Raw genomic sequence first — 19,511 nt, 5'->3', positions numbered from 1 at the left:
ACAGCGTGGCTGGCAAGAAAGGGTATAAAAGAAGGAAAAACTAATGACATGGCCTCCTTGTTCACCTGATCTGAACCCCATTGAGAACCTGTGGTCCATCATCAAATGTGAGATTTACAAGGAGGGAAAACAGTACACCTCTCTGAACAGTGTCTGGGAGGCTGTGGTTGCTGCTGCATGCAATGTTGATGGTGAACAGATCAAAACACTGACAGAATCCATGGATGGCAAGCTTTTGAGCGTCCTTGCAAAGAAAGGTGGCTATATTGGTCGCTGATTTGTTTTTGTTTTGTTTTTGAATGTCAGAAATGTATATTTGTGAATGTGGAGATGTTATATTGGTTTCACTGGTAAAAATAAATAACTGAAATGGGTATATATTTGTTTTTTGTTAAGTTGCCTAATAATTATGCACAGTAATAGTCACCTGCACACACAGATATCCCCCTAAAATAGCTAAAACTATAAACTACTTCCAAAAACATTCAGCTTTGATATTAATGAGTTTTTTGGGTTCATTGAGAACATGGTTGTTGTTCAATAATAAAATTATTCCTCAAAAATACAACTTGCCTAATAATACTGCACTCCCTGTATGAGAGTAAGAAAGAAAAGTATATCTTTGTGTCCACCTTTCTCTGTTAATGCCCTACCTGGCCCCCTGGCAAAAGCTTTGCTAGATCCGCCCCTGCACAGTTACCAGCTGTCAGCTACACAAAAAAATGAGCTTGGTGTTTGTCTCTCAGAAACAGTTCATAACTTCCCTTCAACTCATTCATGTCACCTAAGGGTAAACCTGTTTCTCCATCACCTGTTCAGCTCTGATGATTCAGTAAGGATATCTGGTTTGGAACAGCCGTTTTTACAGCTGTGGCTGCAGCAAACATCAGCTGATACTAGAAATTAAAAGCAAATGAATTCTAACAACAGCTGATCAAGCTTAAACGTGCTGCTGTTGTTTAGCGCGATAAACAAACAAGAGAGAAAAGCCGATCATTGATCAGTTTCATGACTGAAGTTTCAACAGGCGAGAGAATGACAGGGGAGGCTTCGTAACGACAGAATAAATCGTAATATTTTCTCTGAATGTGGCACGATTCCGTTTGTACGGCAACTCTACGAACTAACCATTATGAATAAAATAAAGTCCAACGTCAGTAACTTAGCGCGCACACAGCTGTATATAAACTCCCCTCGTGCTAGCTAGCACACAGTACGATTGTAAAAAGTCAGCACAACGAAAATAAACTACACCTAAACTCTGTTTATATCTGACCCAAATAGAGTGCAGTTCATAACTTCTTACCTGAAATTCAGTTCACCTCACGCTCCTGCCTTCGCTTTCCCTGATCCATGATTGACCACCGCGTTAGCAATCGCCTGCCCGGCCTCATATGTCTCGTTGGCGGCATGTCCTTTCTGTCACACACCGGTGGGTAGCTGCCCTCTGTTGTAGCTCCACCACCAAACAACTCAGTTATTTTTTCCACATCCAGCTGTAACTCCGATTCTATGCGAGCATTTGCGAGAGACCAGGGAGGTGAAACGACAGAGAGAGTCCCCTCGCTATCCATTTGCAGCCAAGTGCGGCAGCTAGCTAGGTAGCCAGCTAGGTAGCCGGCTAGCTGTCAGGCAGGACCGACGTAGTCAGAGCACTGTCGCTAAATATGGGATGTCTTGATAAAACAAGCAGATATTTGAAGTTTACACACCTACATTCTCGCCTGAAAATATCTTAAAAGCTTATTTTGTGACCTAGAAACACGAATAAAAGACATATAAAACGAAGTGGTGGCCGCCATTGTTCACTCTGTAGAGGCGTGCTATGAATTGTGGGATATTGAGTTTTCCACCAAGCATTACCGTAACTTTTGAATGATTTGCGCAACCTTAAAAATTCCAAGGGCTCCTGAAAGCAGCGACGCTGTGCGCACCGTTGAAATTGTCATCATTACGGTAATCCAAATAAGGGTACACAGGCTGTACCACTCCCGGCATACCACTAGAGAGAGCCAAGACACCACAAATGAAGTCTGTTTATTTGGCGCCAAAAGATGAATTGGCCTAAATTTGCACTAAAATATTAATATTTAAAAAACTATAAAAGTTATAAACACCAAAAGTCATAACATAATAGTCCAGCTCCAGCCGCACAAAATGATCTAACATATGTAACCCTAATGTCAAAACTGTTTGGCAGAGGAGCGCGGGAAAATTTTCACTAAAATATTAATATTTAAAAAACTATAAAATTCATAAACACCAAAAGTCATAGCACACCATTCCAGATCCGGCCGCACAAAATGAGGTAACATATATGAAGCTTGTCTCAAAACTGCGAGGCGAGATTCGCTGCAAAATTTCAGGCGGAAACTGGAGAATAATAATAATAATAATAATAATAAATCCGACGAATAGTAATATGTGTGCCTCTTGTCATAGGCACACATAATAATAAATCCGACGAATAGTAATATGTGGAATAGTAATATGTGGAATAGTAATATGTGTGCCTCTTGTCATAGGCACACATAATAATAAGAATAATAAATCCGACGAATAGTAATATGTGTGCCTCTTGGCATAGGCACACATAACTAGAAAAATTTGCATTTCCTGCGAAAATGCAGTGTGGATGCTGGAACGCTGAAGCTGTCTGCTGAAACTAGCTGAAAAAGCTGAAAAGTTGCAGAAGTTGTAAAAACTTTGCAGAAGCAAAGGAACTTTGCTAAAATGTAGTAACTTAGAGAACTGCAATATCTTAGAGGAAACATAATACTTGGCAGAAATACAATAGCATAGCAGAACTTAGCAGAAATATTGTAACTTACCAGAAACATGATAACTTCTCAAAAATACAAGCATTTAGGAGAAATAGTATAAGATAACAGAAAGAATATATTTAGCCAAACAATCTTAAACATTACAGAAATACTATGATTTAGAAAAACAGTACAACATAGCAGAAATGCTGTGATTTACCAGAGACACTGTAATATACTATGAATATCATAATTTTATATAAGTACTATGTTTTAACAAAAATATTCCAGTTTAGCACAAATATTATAATATAGCAGAAACACTATTCTATAGCAGAAATGCTATATTTAGAAAGAAAAATATAATATAGTAGAAATACTATGATTTAGCAGAAATGCTCTATTTAGCACAAATCTTATAAAATAGCAGAAATAGTATGATTCAGCAGAAATGCTGTATTTAGCACAAATCTCATAAAATAGCAGAAAAAGTATGATTCAGCAGAAATGCTGTATTTAGCACAAATCTCATAAAAAACTAAAAATAGTATGATTTAGAAGAAATGCTGTATTTAGCACAAATCTCATAGAACAGGAGAAAAAGTATGATTGAGCAGAAATGCAGTATTTAGCACAAATCTTATAAAATAGCAAAAACAGTATGATTTAGCAGAAATGCTGTATTTAGCAGAAATGCTGAAAAGCAGCAGCAATGCTATGACTTAGCACAATAGTAATAACTTAAATAGAAAAATTGGAAAAGCAAAATGGACAGCTGAAAAAATCCTGAACATGCTAAGGGTCCCTTAAATGTAATTGTGAAACGAAAAATAATCAGCAAAAAAAGTATAACAGTCACACAATCACAAATATGTACACATATGGAAACACACATACACAGAGAGACACACACAGGATCAAATTCAGTCAACCAGTCTAAATATATTGAATTTAAATCATACAATAAGATGCTGCCATAAAAAGTCTCTCTCTCTCTCTCTCTCTCTCTCTCTCTCTCTCTCTGTGTCACACACACACACACACACACACACACACACACACACACACACACACAGGGAGAGAAAATCAAGTTTCTAGGTCAGTCAAGCAGCCTGGCAGCTTCTAAATTTGAATCCACCAATCAGAGAGGCTGTGCACTTTTCCCGCCAAAACAGGTGCACCTCTTTTTACACACACGCAGCACAGAGACAGCATTTCTGCAGTCTATTTCTCATAGTCAGGACTCCCCTCAAACAAACAGCCATAAATTCCTAACCGTAGGGGCTAAAACAGTTACACCGTTTTGTTCAGAACACATGGGGGAATCTTGAAATGTTGACCATTTAAAATACAAATATGACATATTAAAGATATATGACATAGATGATTGGTTGGCTTAGAAGCCATGAATGACCCAATATGCAAATTTGAATGTGCCAGGGCTCAGATATGATTGGTTGTCTTAGAAGCCATGAAGGCCCCAATATGTAAATTTGAATGTGCCAGGGCTCAGATATGATTGGCTGGCTGGGAAGCCGTCCAGGTCCTGATAGGTAAGTTTGAATATTACAGTCCTTACAGAGGACTTACTCCCTGGGGGCCATTTATATGGATACACCGTAATAACATGGGAATGGTTGGTGATATTAAAGTCCTGTTTGTGGCACATCAGTATTGTGAGATTATTATATTATCTTATGCCATTTTATACCCCTGATTAATGATTGTGAAATTATTATGTAGTTTTAGTTTGTATTATTCTCATGACTTAGAAAAAGGTGATAACTATTACATTTGTTAAACTGATTTGTATTGCATCAGACTGCTGATTTATTGTGAATATATGATATTGTTTTATGATGCATTATACTGCTGAGTTATAAGAAATACTGTTTTCAGAGAGTCAGGACCTTGTTTTCTGATAATGGAGGAGACAGACCACATTCCACAGAAGCATCACCCCCACTGTTGTTAAAAGCAGACAAAATAGGGAGCCAAGGCCATAAGTCAGGCTCGCTGGGAGTTAGAAAGTATGTGAATGTTTAGGCTTTTATGACTAGGTGGGGGCCACTAGAGGCTATAAGAGTTTGAGTAACCCTCCACCAGTTTGAGATTTGCTGTGACCCTCTGCATGCAGATCTCCCCATCATGATGGTTTATGCTCATAAAGTGTTGAATTGTATGGAATAAGAGATTGTTGATTGAGCATTGATACACAGAGTATTGTCCTTCCTTCAGCCCAAAGATCGAAAGAATTGGGAGAACGTAACAGTATATGTGAGGGGGCAAACTCCTCAAGATGGGTGGTGACCATGGTGGCCATTTAGAAGTCGGCCATCTTGGATACAACTTTTGTTTTTTCAACAGGAAGAGGGCCATGTGACACATCAAACTTAATGGTAATGTCACAAGTTATCAACAAAAGTAACCTTGATCCTAATGTTCTTTCAAACTATAGGCCGATCTCTAAACTTCCTTTTATGGCCAAAATCTGGGAAAAAAAATAGTCCTTCATCAATTGCTGACTTTTTTTAGAGACTAATGGAATCAGTGAGAAACACCAGTCTGGGTTTAAACCGCGTGACAGTACCGAGACTGCGCTATTAAGAGTTTTTCATGACCTCCTTTTAACTGCTGATTCAAGGGGCTCAGTGGTCTTAGTTTTATTAGACTTAACGTCGGCTTTCGATACTGTTGATCACAATATTCTCTTGGCAAGGCTAGAACATGTAGTTGGACTTAAAGGTAAGGTCCTTTCATGGTTTAAATCATACCTATCCAAGAGGTCTTTCTCCATCACAATAGGGAAATACTGCTCCTCTTCTGCCCCCTTTCCGTTGTGGTGTGCTAAGTCCTACGTTATTTTCTTTATACTTGCTGCCCTTGGGACTCATTTTCAAAAAGCATAACATCTCGTTTCACTGCTATGCTGATGACATCCAAATCTACATCTACTGATGTCCAGTCCTAATCAGTGCCTTTCTTCAACTGTCTGCAGGAAGTTAAAGATTGGCTATTACAAAACTCTCTAACTCTAAATGAAAATAAAACAGAAACTATTGTTTTTGACAGTCCCATTCCCCTGGACCAGCTAACTAATACACTGGGGTCCTATGCCAGCCATCTCTCTTATACCGTTAGAAATCTTGGAGTGGTCCTGGACAGCTCACTCAAGTTGGACAAGCAAGTTGCCTGTGAAAACGAGTTTTTACCAGCTACGTCAAATTTCCAAGGCAAAGCCCTATATTCCACATAAAGATCTTGATAAGCTTATCCATGCCATCATTACTTCGAGACTAGACTATTGCAATTCTCTGTACATGGGCCTCCAACTCTTTCTCCTCCAGCGTTTGCAAGTAGTTCAAAATGCCCGAGCAAGCCTTTTAACTAGCACCAGAAGGCATGATCACATCATCCCAGTTCTAGCCAGTCTACACTGGCTCCCTGTTAAATACTGTATCATTTTTAAAATCCTTTTGTTTACTTTTAAAATTTTAAATAACCTGGCGCCCAGTTACTATTAAACCCGATTCTTTGAGCCCCATGATAGAACAGAGAAAACCCGACTCAGAGTGGTCAAAACATTTATAATTCTTTATTTAATTATCTTCCGGAAGAGAGAGCCCTGCACAGCCCAAAGCCAGTTGCAGAAACTCTAACATTCGAAGCTCAACATGTGTCTCATATGGTGTTATTTTTGTACTTCACACGTCACACATAGTTTCAACAACTCCTTATATGGTACAAGTTCCTCTTTTCTTTGTGTCAAATTTCCGGTGCAGCTTGCAATAACTTCCCCTTTCTGAGGTCTGTTGCCAGGGCATCTGTCACCCGTAACCTAGTCTTGTCTCCTCTGTGCTCAGTTTCTAAAGGTCTCTCATATTAAAATACATAAAACAATATAATCAGAAAATAAGCATTAAAAATATATATTTATTTCTTAAAATTACCTAACAGACCTTCTTGACATGTATAGCCCCAAGAGAGCGCTCAGATCCTCTAACCAACTGCTCTTAGTACAACAAAGGCCCTGACAAAAGACCAGAGGGCACAGAACTTTTGCAATTGCCGCACCCAAACTCTGGAATAACCTTCCTATCGATGTTCGCTACTTTGTGTGAAGCACTTTAATGGACACTGTCCTTTTTAAATGTGCTGCAGAAATAAAATATTGATTGATTGATTGAGGTAAAGGTGAATGGCTTGGACATTAATTCAGCTGCGGTTTGGGGAAGGCCTCAAAGGGGACTGGTGGTGTCTTTAGGGCCTGGCAGATCCCCATGTACTAAATAGAAGTGAAGAAATTAAAGAATTGAAAAGCGGAGGGAGGGTGGGGCATGTAGACAAGAAAGAATAGCTTGTAGAATTGAGGGAATGTATGCAGATGAGAACCGGAAGTAGAGTGTTTTGAGGCGTGGTCCCAATTCACATACTTTATCACCAAAACTTGAAGACAAGACTGATTTAAATGAGAAACCCTGAGTACACAGAGTTGAGACAAAGACAACGGGACCAAATAAAAACCAAGAGAAGCTAAACTAGAAATACTGAATAGTGAGCGTAAGCAAAGTGAACTAGGAAATGTCCAATGTCATTACCAGCATTGTTATTGATACTATCGAGTTTTGAATTGATATGCCCACCTCTAACAGTCAGTGGCTGTTTCTCAATATGCGTACATGTTTGTGGACTTTTGATACATCATCAGTACCAGACCAAATAATGTTTCAGTTCAAAGTATGCATCAAGCAGAGTACGCTCAAAATGCCTGGATGTGTTCTGGCACCCCCCCCATTCTATCGAGCATTCATCGGTTGTGACTGGTGTGGCATTGGTGCAGCCAAATATCCCAGAATGCATATTGTCTAAAACTCATGGTAGAGGAGAGCGGGTAAAAGGTTTGAAATATTACAAAAAAAAACTTTTGAGATATTTCCAGGCAAGAATCCAGATGTGTAAATTTAATTTTCTGCTGGATGTATCAAGACATCACATATTTGCAAAAGTGTTCCGATATCTTCGGAGATGTCTGTTACCCAACAGCTTGACCAGGAGGGCAAGGCTCTCTAGACCGAGTGTTCAAGTCTAACTGGTGTCAAAAATTATCTGGTGACGGTCAAACAGATGTGTGTTAGACTTGCTTTTCAGGTGCTGCTACCGACAAACCAGAAAATAAACACTGAATATTTCATCTGTGACATTTGTGAGGTTACTTAAACACAGTCCGTCAATCTTACTGCTCTTGACCAATAAAATAGAAAATAAATGTTCAGAGTTTACCTGGTGATATTATTATGCACGAGCTGAAGAGAAAATCCTCTGCTTCTTCTCCATCATCAGTCCTCTGTGAGGAGATAAAAGAGTCTTACAGATTTTGCAGCTCAAAGGTCAGTTGCCACTCCCTCATATAACTTTATTTTGATTGATTATTAACCTGCAGCAGGTTTCTGCTCTGTCACTTACATCATAAACAAACCTGAGATCAAATAATATGATGTGGGTGTGTCTGTAGGCTTCAGCACTGTGAACGTTAAACACTTCACACCATCAAAAAGTCTGAAGCTTGCAGGTCAAAGGTCAGCTGCCTTTAGATCAATCATTAATCTGCAGCAAATGTTCCTCATTTGGTGTCTCTGTTTACAGTCTACTAGATCCAGTCAGAGCAGCAGCAGCCAATCCCATCATCCAGAAGGAGTCATGGGACTTCAGCAGCAGCTCCCACGGTGTTTCCCAAAAGTACCTCCTATCCAGTCTCCTTCTTTTCCTAACGTCCTTTCCTTGATGTGAATACCATAGAGGTCGAGGAAAGGTGGGCAGAAGAAGAAGCCTTTGTAAACGGAAAAGTGTTGGACTGAGAATCCAAACAGCCTCACACTAGTCTCACCTTAACGACATGATGCAGAATGTCCTCCATGTTGAAACTACAACATGTGCATCTCAATTCAGCAAATGTTCTGACCCTGCTGATTTCTGCAGATCATTTAACACTAGAATTATTGAGCCTTTTTTTCCCTGGTGCAAGTCCCTACTACTAGATTTACTAGCCCTGCGCAAATTTGCGTAAATTCCCCCGACCCTAACACCTCTTGGCACCCCGCTGAGATTTTCACAGGTCTTCAGCTCCATTGTTCTCCTGCTTTTGTTGTGCAAACACACCCTCCCCCAACCCCCAACCATGAGAGATTTAGGTCTTTCCTTCCCTGCAAGGCTACTTTCCTTCCTTACCTGCAGCGTACAATACACCATGGTAGTTTCTATGTGCAATATTTCTCATATGCAATATTAGTTCTTGTCAATCCTTGCCACTACATTGCATGCCTGTCCATAAACATATATACACAGAGTTGTACATATATTTATACAGCCACACGTTACATAATATGCATAAAGTCTAATTATACACACACACACACACACACACACACCTATATATATATATATATATATATATATATATATATATATATATATATATATATATACAGACAGACAGACAGACAGATAGATAGATGTGTGTGTGTAAACATACACCAATATTTTTGAATACATGTGTCCATATTTATGTTTCCAGATTGTTTGTATAGTGCACTTTCTATACTGTGCTCTTTGTACAGTTTTTATTTAGCTGCTTTTGTCTTGCACTTTTTTGCAATGACAATACAGATTTTCCACTTGTGGGACAAATAAATGCAGATTTGCTGTGTGTGTCTGTATGTGTGTGTGTGTGTGTGTGTGTGTGTGTGTGTGTTTGTGCAACATCGGCATTTGTTTACTCAGATCCAAGGCAGGCCAAACATCTGTGTTACAACCTACATACAAAAGACACACATTCACAATATATGGGTACACAAGTCTGTTGTATTTCAAAGTGTTTCAAACTTTACAGCGTTTGCAGACCCAGTGTCCATCATCCCTGCATTTGGCACAGGTGAATTTCTGACATGTTGCACAGGTAAACCTGCTGTGATTCCTGTTGCAGCTCTCTTGCACCTGGCACTGCGTTGTCTCTACAGTCCGATCGTCACCTCTTGGTGCATGGAACTTAGAACACACACAGTCCTGTTTTTTTTAGGTGCATAAATTGTCAAGGAGACACTGCCACTTCTAAGCACTGAAGTGGAGAACACCTCTTGCTTTGCAGTATCTTTTGCAAGTTGAGGAAGTTCACGCCAGACTTTATTCACCGTGCCCTGTAACTTTGTTTTGCGCTGCAGCAGTCTGTGCGACAGTGACAGTAAAGTAAAGAAATTGTCCGTTGTGACATTTCTCCCATCATCCAAAAACGGCTCCATCAGTTTCATGACCACGTTTTCTGCCAGCCTCTCTCCCTTCTGACGACTGGGGTCCTTTCCCAAGTAAGGAGATGCACTGCACACATATTTGGTGTCCAAATCAGTGGCCATCCAGAACTTCATCCCAAATTTGTCTGGCTTGGTTGCAATATACTGTGTGAATGGACAACGAACCTTGGTAGGGAACAGCTGTTCATCTATGGTCATGTGTTCTCCTGGAGTGAAACTCTTAGCACAGTTTTCGTTGAAGCGTGTCCAGATGTTGGAGATTGCTGCAAATTTGTCTGTTTTCACCTGTTCTGCCAGCGTGTCCCTGTCATCAAATCGAAGGTGTTGCATAATTGAAATGAATCTATCTTGGGGCATTGTCTCTTTGATTACTGGCACCAAAAATCCTTCTGACCAGCAATCCACAACGGCACCAACAGGACACATGATTGCTCTTACAAACAGGATTGAAATGAATGACATCAGTTCATGAACTGACAAATTCCAGTCCGGCTCTGTTCTGCGGGCTTGATGTAACGTGCACTCTCTGATGGCCTGCAGCATTCCCATGTATAACAGGCAAAGGAAGCTTTGGAGCACACTTGTAATCTTACGCTGTTGGGAGATAAGCAAATAGAGAATGGTAACTTTACATGAACCTCACTCTAAATGGGTTTATATAAATATCATATCTACTATGGCAGTGACAAACCTTAGCAGACTCTGTGGGTCCAGCTTGCACAGTGAAGCACGAACGACTTGCTATTGCACTGGGCATTCCAATGTCCTCCTCAACCCACACAGTGCCGTCTTTTGCCGTGTGGCTCTGGCTAGGCTTCCCAGTACCACGGGGCCTCTTCCGTGGAGGCATGTTGGGTTCTTGTTCCGTCTTCTTTTCAGATTCTTCTGAGGAGACATCAGTGGCCTGCTGGACAAATGAAACCTCTCCTCCATCAGAATCCGCTTCGTCCATTTCCTAAAGCAAGGCCAAAGCCTGTTCCGTGGAGAGGTTCTTCCTGCGTGGCAGTGATACGGAGGCCATCCTGATGTGCGTTCTCAGAAATGCGAACAAGAAATGATTCTCCCGCCTGGGTCGGTCTGCTTTTATGCACAGCACTGTGCTGTAGTCAAGCAATGCCACTTCCTCGCATACACAGTGACAATGGAACAATGGAAGATCTGTGCAGAGAGTCAAGGAAGGTGTGAATGTGTGTCTTTAATATTTGCAGGTCAGTCAATGTGTGGGATATTTTGTATAGGTACGGCAGGCATTTCTGAAAGTTGTAACACAGAGGTTTGGCCTGACTTGGATCTGAGCAACTCTGAGTGAGCAAATGCAAATGTGCCAGGACTCAAGGATAATGGGTGGTTTGCACAACAAAAGCTGGAGGAGAAACGAGCTGATGACCTGTGAAAATCTCAGCAGGGGTGCTTAACACCTCAGGACTTGCACCAGAAATTAAAAAAGCCAGTAATTCTAGGGGGTGTTGGGTTTAGGGAAGTTAGGCAGATGTGCGCAGGTTTAGTAAACCTAGTCTGTGAAACATCAGGTTTTAGTTTAAAGAAAAAGGAACATTTAGGGTCAGATTTACTGACATCTGCAGCAGCACAAAGACTTCTTTAGATGGTAAAAAGCTGCTGACTGATGAGGCTCAGAGTCAGTTTGTGACTGAAAGCTGTGGACAGCATTTTTGTGGCCTTATGTGTTTGTAAGAGTTTCACTTTCAGGAAATGTACTCACGCTGAGAGTTTAGAGGCCAGCTGAACTTCTTGTTCCTCCAAAACACTGTTTTCATGAAACAGAGCAGAAATCTATCAGCCGGTCTGTATGATTCAGACCGACTCCTTGGCTCTTGGTGGCGCTTTCACTTGGTGTTCGCTCTCTCTGCGGTAGAGTATCACTTCCTGTTCCTGCTCAAACACACAGTGGTGTTTTTGAGTATCGTCTTGATGCATTCTTAATCATCCAGGAAAGTAAATCTCCGAAAAGTTGATTCTGTTCATTTGGACGTAGCGTTTTGTGGGAGAAACGTTTCGTCCCTCATCCAAGTGACTTCTTCAGTCTCAGCTCACTGAAGGTTTCCCCAATCTTATAAACAGTACATTTGCATAATGACTGAAACCAGCCCACTGAAGGAACAATGGGCTGGGAGGTCAGTTCCTTAATCTTAATTATGCAAATTCTCATGACCATTGATCAACAACCACTGACCAAAACCCAATGATCAAAGTCCACTGATCAATGGCCATGAGTACCATTCACAGAGAGTTGGGGAATGGCTGTAATCACAGCATTGTAAGATGGCAAAAGATGTACCCTTAATTGGTTCAGAAATGTGGATGACACCTGTTTGAAAATCTCAGGACATACCACAATTCACGGATCACATTAACTCGGTGGACCGACACATCAAATTCACCAGGGAGGATATGAAAAGTGGCAGGTTAGCCTTCTTAGACTGTGAGATTTCCATCAGTAATGGGGGACATCTAAAAGCTGACGTTTACCGTAAACCTACACATACGGATCAGTATTTAAGGTTTGACTTTCATCATCCACTGGAGCACAAACTGGGTGTCATCAGGACGCTACAACACAGAGCGAACACCATCCCCACTGACACAGCGGCCAGAGAGGCAGAAGAACAGCACATCAAGAAGGCCCTGAGTAAATGTGGCTATCCCAGCTGGACTTTTGTCAAAGCTGAAAAGGCACCTAAAGAAAGCTCCAGCCAATCCAGGAGAGAAGGACAACCGCTGCCCAAGCAAATACCTGTAGTGATCCCGTATGTGTCAGGAGTATCAGAGCAGTTGAGACGCATTTTTTGTAAACACCGGGTCTCTGTGGCTTTTAAACCCCAAAACACGCTGCGTCAAAAACTGGTCCACCCCAAGGATCGGGTCCCCCGACACAAACAGAGTAACATAGTGTACGCTGTTAAGTGCCAGGAGGATTGCCAGGATTTATACATCGGGGAAACCAAACAACCTCTAGCAAAGCGGATGGAACAACACAGAAGAGCTACATCGTCAGGCCAGGACTCTGCAGTCTATTTACACCTACAGGCCAGTGGACACTCTTTCAATGATGAGGATGTACACATCTTGGACAGGGAGGAAAGCTGGTCTGAGCGTGGAGTCAAGGAGGCCATTACGTGAAAAGGGAAAGACCATCTCTGAATAGAGGAGGGGGCCTGAGGGTACATCTGCCACCATCTTACAAGGCTGTGATTGCAGCCATTCCCCAACTCTCTGTGAATGGTACTCATGGCCATTGATCAGTGGTCTTTGATCAGTGGGTTTTGGTCAGTGGTTGTTGATCAATGGTCATGAGAATTTGCATAATTATGATGAAGGAACTGACCTCCCAGCCCATTGTTCCTTCAGTGGGCTGGTTTCAGTCATTATGCAAATGTACTGTTTATAAGATTGGGGAAACCTGCAGTGAGCTGAGACTGAAGAAGTCACTTGGATGAGGGACGAAACGTTTCTCCCACAAAACGCTACATCCAGATGAACAGAATCATCTTTTTGGAGGCGTTTTTGAGTAGCTTATCTGCTAAGCAATTTAATTAAAAGCTTTTAGATACCTTCTTTTTTTTACAGTATAATCTTCACGTGCTTCATCCTTCATTCCCTCCTGCACTTTCCTGCTCATTGTGTCAGATGTTTAGCTACTCCTCGGCCTCCTTTAGCAGTAATGATGCTTGTAACAAATGTAGCATATTTGCAGCTCCGGAGGCCAGGAATACTGAATTGGAGACTCGGCTTCGCACCCTTCATTCAACCGTAACTAGCCAGGCCCCTGTAGCTGGTGCAGCCGAAGATAGCGTAGGCCCCGCTAGCTGTTCCCCGGCAGACCCCAAGCAGCTGGGAAAAGAGGGCAGCTGGGTGATGGTGAGGAGGAAGCATAGTCTTATCCCTTTAAAGCCGGTCAGAGCGGACACGATCCATTTTGCATAACTATTTTTAAATCCCGGTAGCACTGCAACCACGTAAGCTAGCGCAATAATTTTTTTTGCATATGAAACCGGAGGAGTTGCACTTACATCTTATGCCATCAGCTTGCCCCAGGTCACAGTTTCCTTCCACATAGAGCTTTGCAAAAACTGCATAAAAACACTTGCAGCAACAAAAACATAATATTCCAGAAACACGTTTTGCCGATCCGATCAGCTGTTCATAACACTTCCTACATCCATCAGCGTGAACTATCCCATGTCCGCCATGACCTGCCCGAAACCGGAAGTGAGGTCATTTTGCGGAAATGTAGTTTTTTACCATCAGGGTCTTATGAGCCTATACTTGGGTTTTTAAAAGTTATGTTTGACTTTATGACTTTTTTAGGACTCATATTGCACTGCTGGAAATAGTTTATTTTGCTGCATATGCTGTTATTTTGCAAATTTGCATTGTAATATTTATTTTCGTTTTTCCTGCAGCATATGAAAATTGGTGTATTTCACAAATAAAACTATGAAGACACTCAAAATAAATTTCCTGTGGTGGGAAACTAGTTTGTGCAACTTTTTTGTATTTACAGTTTTGAGGGATAAGCCTCTTAAATTTCTCTAACTAGAAATATATGTTAAAAAAACAAAAACGAATTTCAATTTTTTTGTAGTTTATTGCACTTTTTTGCAATTTATGTAATTACTATGCACTTAATGCATACAAATTATTAAAATTTGGTCTATTATGGTTGTATTGATGTATATCAACTTGAAATGCTCCCAAAAATGGCACTACAGCATGTAACCGTTTTTCCCCACTCGGCGACACACCCGCCGGGGATCAAACGCTTGTAATTGGTGATTCTGTTCTCAGACATGTGAAGCTAGAGACACTGGCAACCATAGTCCAACCATAGTCAATTGTCTTCCAGGAGCCAGAGCAGGGGACATTGAAGGAAATTTAAAATTGCTGGCTAAGGGTAAACGTAAATTCAGTAAAATCATAATTCACGTCGGCAGTAATGACACCCGGTTACGCCAATCAGAGGTCACTACAATCAATATTGAATCGGTGTGTAACTTTGCCGAAACAATGTCGGACTCTGTAGTTTTCTCTGGTCCCCTTCCCAACGAGGAAGGAGAGTTGCAGTCTTGCACGCCTCTCTGCAGCTTCTCTCCTCCTGTTACCCCCCAAAACCCATCTCTATAGAGACTGTTTCAGCTCCCAAACAGACAAAAAAATAAATTAAAAACCAGCAACAAACCACTTAAACAAAAAAAATAATCACAAAGAAAGAACAATACAGTATCCACATCTGAACCAAAGAGTAAAACAGTGAAATGTGGATTATTATCTATTAGGTCTCTCTCCTCCAAGTCTCTGTTAGTACATGACTTAATAACTGATTAACACATCGATTTCCTCTGCCTTACAGAAACCTGGTTGCAGCTGTATGATTATGTTAGTTTAAATGAATCAACACCCCCGAGTCATTCTAACTACCAGAAACCTCGAAGCACAGGCCGAGGGGGCGGTGTGGCAGCAATTTCTCACACCAGTTCATTAATCAACCAAAGACCCAGACAGACTTTTATTTCATTTGAAAGCCTGATGCTAAGCCTCGTCCACCCCAGCTGTGAAACTCAGAAACCAGTCTTATTCGTTATCATATATTGTCCACCTGGGCCTTACACAGAGTTTCTCTCTGATTTCTCAGACTTTTTATCTGATTTAGTGCTCAGCTCAGATAAAATAATTAATGTGGGTGATTTTAACATCCATGTAGATGCTAAAAATGACAGCCTCAATATGGCATTAAATCTGTTATTAGACTCATTTGGCTTCTGTCAAAATGTAAAAGAGCCCACCCACCACTTTAATCACACTCTAGATCTTGTTTAACATATGGCATAGAAACTCAACATTTAACAGTGTTTCCTGAAAACCCTCTCCTGTCTGATCATTTCCTGATAACATTTACAATAATTGATTACACAGCAGTGGAGAGTAGACTTTATCACAGTAGATGTCTTTCTGAAAGCGCTGTAACTAAGTTTAAGAATATAATCCACCCACTGTTATCATCTTCAATGCCCCGTACCAACACAGAGCAGAGCAGCTACCTGAACGCTTCTCTGACAGAGGTCGATTATCTTGTTAATAATTTTACCTCCTCACTACGTACGACTCCAAATACTGTAGCTCCTGTGAAAAATAAGGCCTGAAATCAGAAGTGCTTAACTCCGTGGTAGTAATAATATACCTGCAGCTTTTTTTTAGTTTTTTAAACAGAGCACCACAAATAACATGTATCCCTTTAGTAATAAACTTTTCTTGTGATACTTCTAAAAAACACATTTTCCAACACAGCATTTAATTTAACTACTTTAGTGGTGCTGTTTTAACTTTCAAATATCATAATTTGATTGGTAGCAACTTTTACCACTACCGTTAGCCAATGACTTATAATTCCTCAACATGTCAGTCAGGTAGGAATGAAGTAAGACATTAATATAAATAAAGAGTTGTATGTTGACATGTAGCCCTTTCCTTGCTTAAATCATTGTTAATATCTTTGAAAAATTAACCTGTGATAAGACAGCATATCAAGATAGACTAGAAAAATTTGCATTTCCTGCGAAAATGCAGTGTGGATGCTGGAATGCTTAAGCTGTCTGCTGAAAATAGCTGAAAAAGACGAAAAGTTGCAGAAATTGTAAAAACTTTGCAGAAGCAAAAGAACTTTGCTAAAATGTAGTAACTTAGCAGAACTGTAATATCTTAGAGGAAACATAATACTTGGCAGAAATCTCATAAAAAAGCAGAAAAAGTATGATTTAGCAGAAATGCTGTATTTAGCACAAATCTCATAAAATAGCAGAAAAAGTGTGATTTAGCAGAAATGCTGTATTTAGCACAAATCTCATAAAATAGCAGAAAAATTGTGATTTAGCAGAAATGCTGTATTTAGCACAAATCTCATAAAATAGCAGAAATAATATGATTTAGCAGAAATGCTGTATTTAGCACAAATCTCATAAAATAGCAGAAAAAGTATGATTTAGCAGAAACGCTGTATTTAGCACAAATCTCATAAAATAGCAGAAAAAGTATGATTTAGCAGAAATGCTGTAATTAGCACAACTACTGAAAAGCAGCAGCAATGCTATGACTTAGCACAATAGTAATAACTTAAATAGAAAAATTAGAAAAGCAAAATGGACAGCTGAACAAATGCTGAACAAGCTAAGGGTCCCTCAAATGTGATTATCATTATTATTACAGAAATGCTGTATTTAGCACAACTACTGAAAAGCAGCAGCAATGCTATGACTTAGCACAATAGTAATAACTTAAATAGAAAAATTGGAAAAGCAAAATGAACAGTGTAATTGTTAAATGAAAAAAGAATCAGCAAAAAAAAGTATAACAGTCACACAATCACAAATATGGACACATATGGAAACACACAAGCACAGAGAGACACACACAGGATCAAATTCAGTCAACAAGTCTGAATCTATTAAATTAAAATCTTAAAATAAGATGCTTCAATAGAAATTTTCTCTCGCCCTCTCTATCTCTCTCTCTTTGTCACACACACACACACACACACACACACACACACACACACACACACACAGGGAGAGAAAAGCACGTTTGTAGGTCATTCAAGCAGCCTGGGAGCTGCTAAATTTGAATCCACCAATCAGAGAGGCTGTGTACTTTTTCCCGCCAAAACAGGTGCAACTGCTTACACATACGCAGCATAGAGAGAGCCAAACACAAAGGGTCTATGCCAGTCAACCAGTCGGAATATATTAAATTTCTATCCACCAATGAGATGCTGCCCTAAAAAGGTCTTTGTGTGTGTCTTTCTTTCTCTCTCTCTCTCTCTCTCTCTCTCCCTCTCTCTCCCTCCCTCCCCTCTCTCTCTCTCTCTCTCTCTCTCTCTCTCTCACACACACACACACACACACACACACACACACACACACACACACACAGCAGCAGCAAGTGAACAGCATGTTTCTAGGTCAGTAAAACAGCTGTGAGCTTCTCAATTTGAATCCACCAATCAGAGAGGCTGTGTGCTTTTTCCCGCCAAAACTGGTGCACCAAATGCAGGCTTTTACACATGCAGCACAGAGAGAGACAGAATTTTTGCAGTTTATTTCTCATAGTCAGGACTCCCCTCAAACAAATGGCCATAATTTCCTAACCGTAGGGGCTAAAACAGTCATTCTTAGACCGTTTTGTTCAGAAGACATGGGGGAATCTTGAAATGTTGACCATTTAAAATACAAATATGAAATATTAAAGATATATGACATAGATGATTGGTTGGCTTAGAAGCCATGAATGACCCAATATGCAAATTTGAATGTGCCAGGGCTCAGATATGATTGGCTGGCTGGGAAGCCGTCCAGGTCCTGATAGGTAAGTTTGAATATTACAGTCCTTACAGAGGACTGACTCCCTGGGGACCTGGCACAAATATATAGAAATACAATGATTACCCAGAAATGCTGCATTTAGTAGAAATACTATGTTTTAGCACAAATACTATAAAATGGCAGAAATGCTATAATTAAGCAGAAATATTATATTAAGTACAAATCCTATAAAATAGCAGAAATAGTATGATTTAGCACAAATGCTGTATTTAGCACAAATACTGTAAATCAGCAGAAATGCTATGACTTAGCACAATAGTAATAAGTTAAATACAAAAATTGGAAAAGCAAAATGGACAGCTGAAAAAATCCTGAACATGCTAAGGGTCCCTCAAATGTAATTGTTAAATGAAAAAAATCAGCAAAAAAAAAGTATAACAGTCACACAATCACAAATATGAACACATATGGAAACACACAAGCACAGAGAGACACACAGGATCAAATTCAGTCAACCAGTCTAAATATATTGAATTTGAATCATACAATAAGATGCTCCCATAAAAAGTCTCTCCCTCTCTCTCTCTCTCTCTCTGTGTCACACACACACACACACACACACACACACACACACACACACAAACACACACACACACACACACACACACACACAGGGAGAGAAAATCAAGTTTTTAGGTCAGTCAAGCAGCCTGGGAGCTGCTAAATTTGAATCCACCAATCAGAGAAGCCGTGTGCTTTTTCCCGCCAAAACAGGTGCACCTGTTTTTACACACACGCAGCACAGAGACAGGATCTGTGCTGTCTACTTTTCATAGTGAGGACTCCCCTCAAACAAATGGCCATAATTTCCTAACCGTAGGGGCTAAAACAGTCATTCTTAGACCGTTTTGTTCAGAAGACATGGGAGAATCTTGAAATGTTGACCATTTAAAATACAAATATGAAATATTAAAGATATATGACATAGCTGATTGGTTGGCTTAGAAGCTATAAATGACCCAATATGCAAATTTGAATGTGCCAGGGCTCAGATATGATTGGTTGTCTTAGAAGCCATGAAGGCCCCAATATGCAAATTTGAATGTGCCAGGGCTCAG

This window comes from Oreochromis niloticus, unplaced genomic scaffold (assembly GCF_001858045.2).
Source record: "Oreochromis niloticus isolate F11D_XX unplaced genomic scaffold, O_niloticus_UMD_NMBU tig00001507_pilon, whole genome shotgun sequence".
Taxonomy (NCBI): Eukaryota; Metazoa; Chordata; class Actinopteri; order Cichliformes; family Cichlidae; genus Oreochromis; species Oreochromis niloticus.
The sequence above is the reverse complement of the archived record's forward strand: the minus strand, read 5'-3'. Positions refer to the sequence as shown.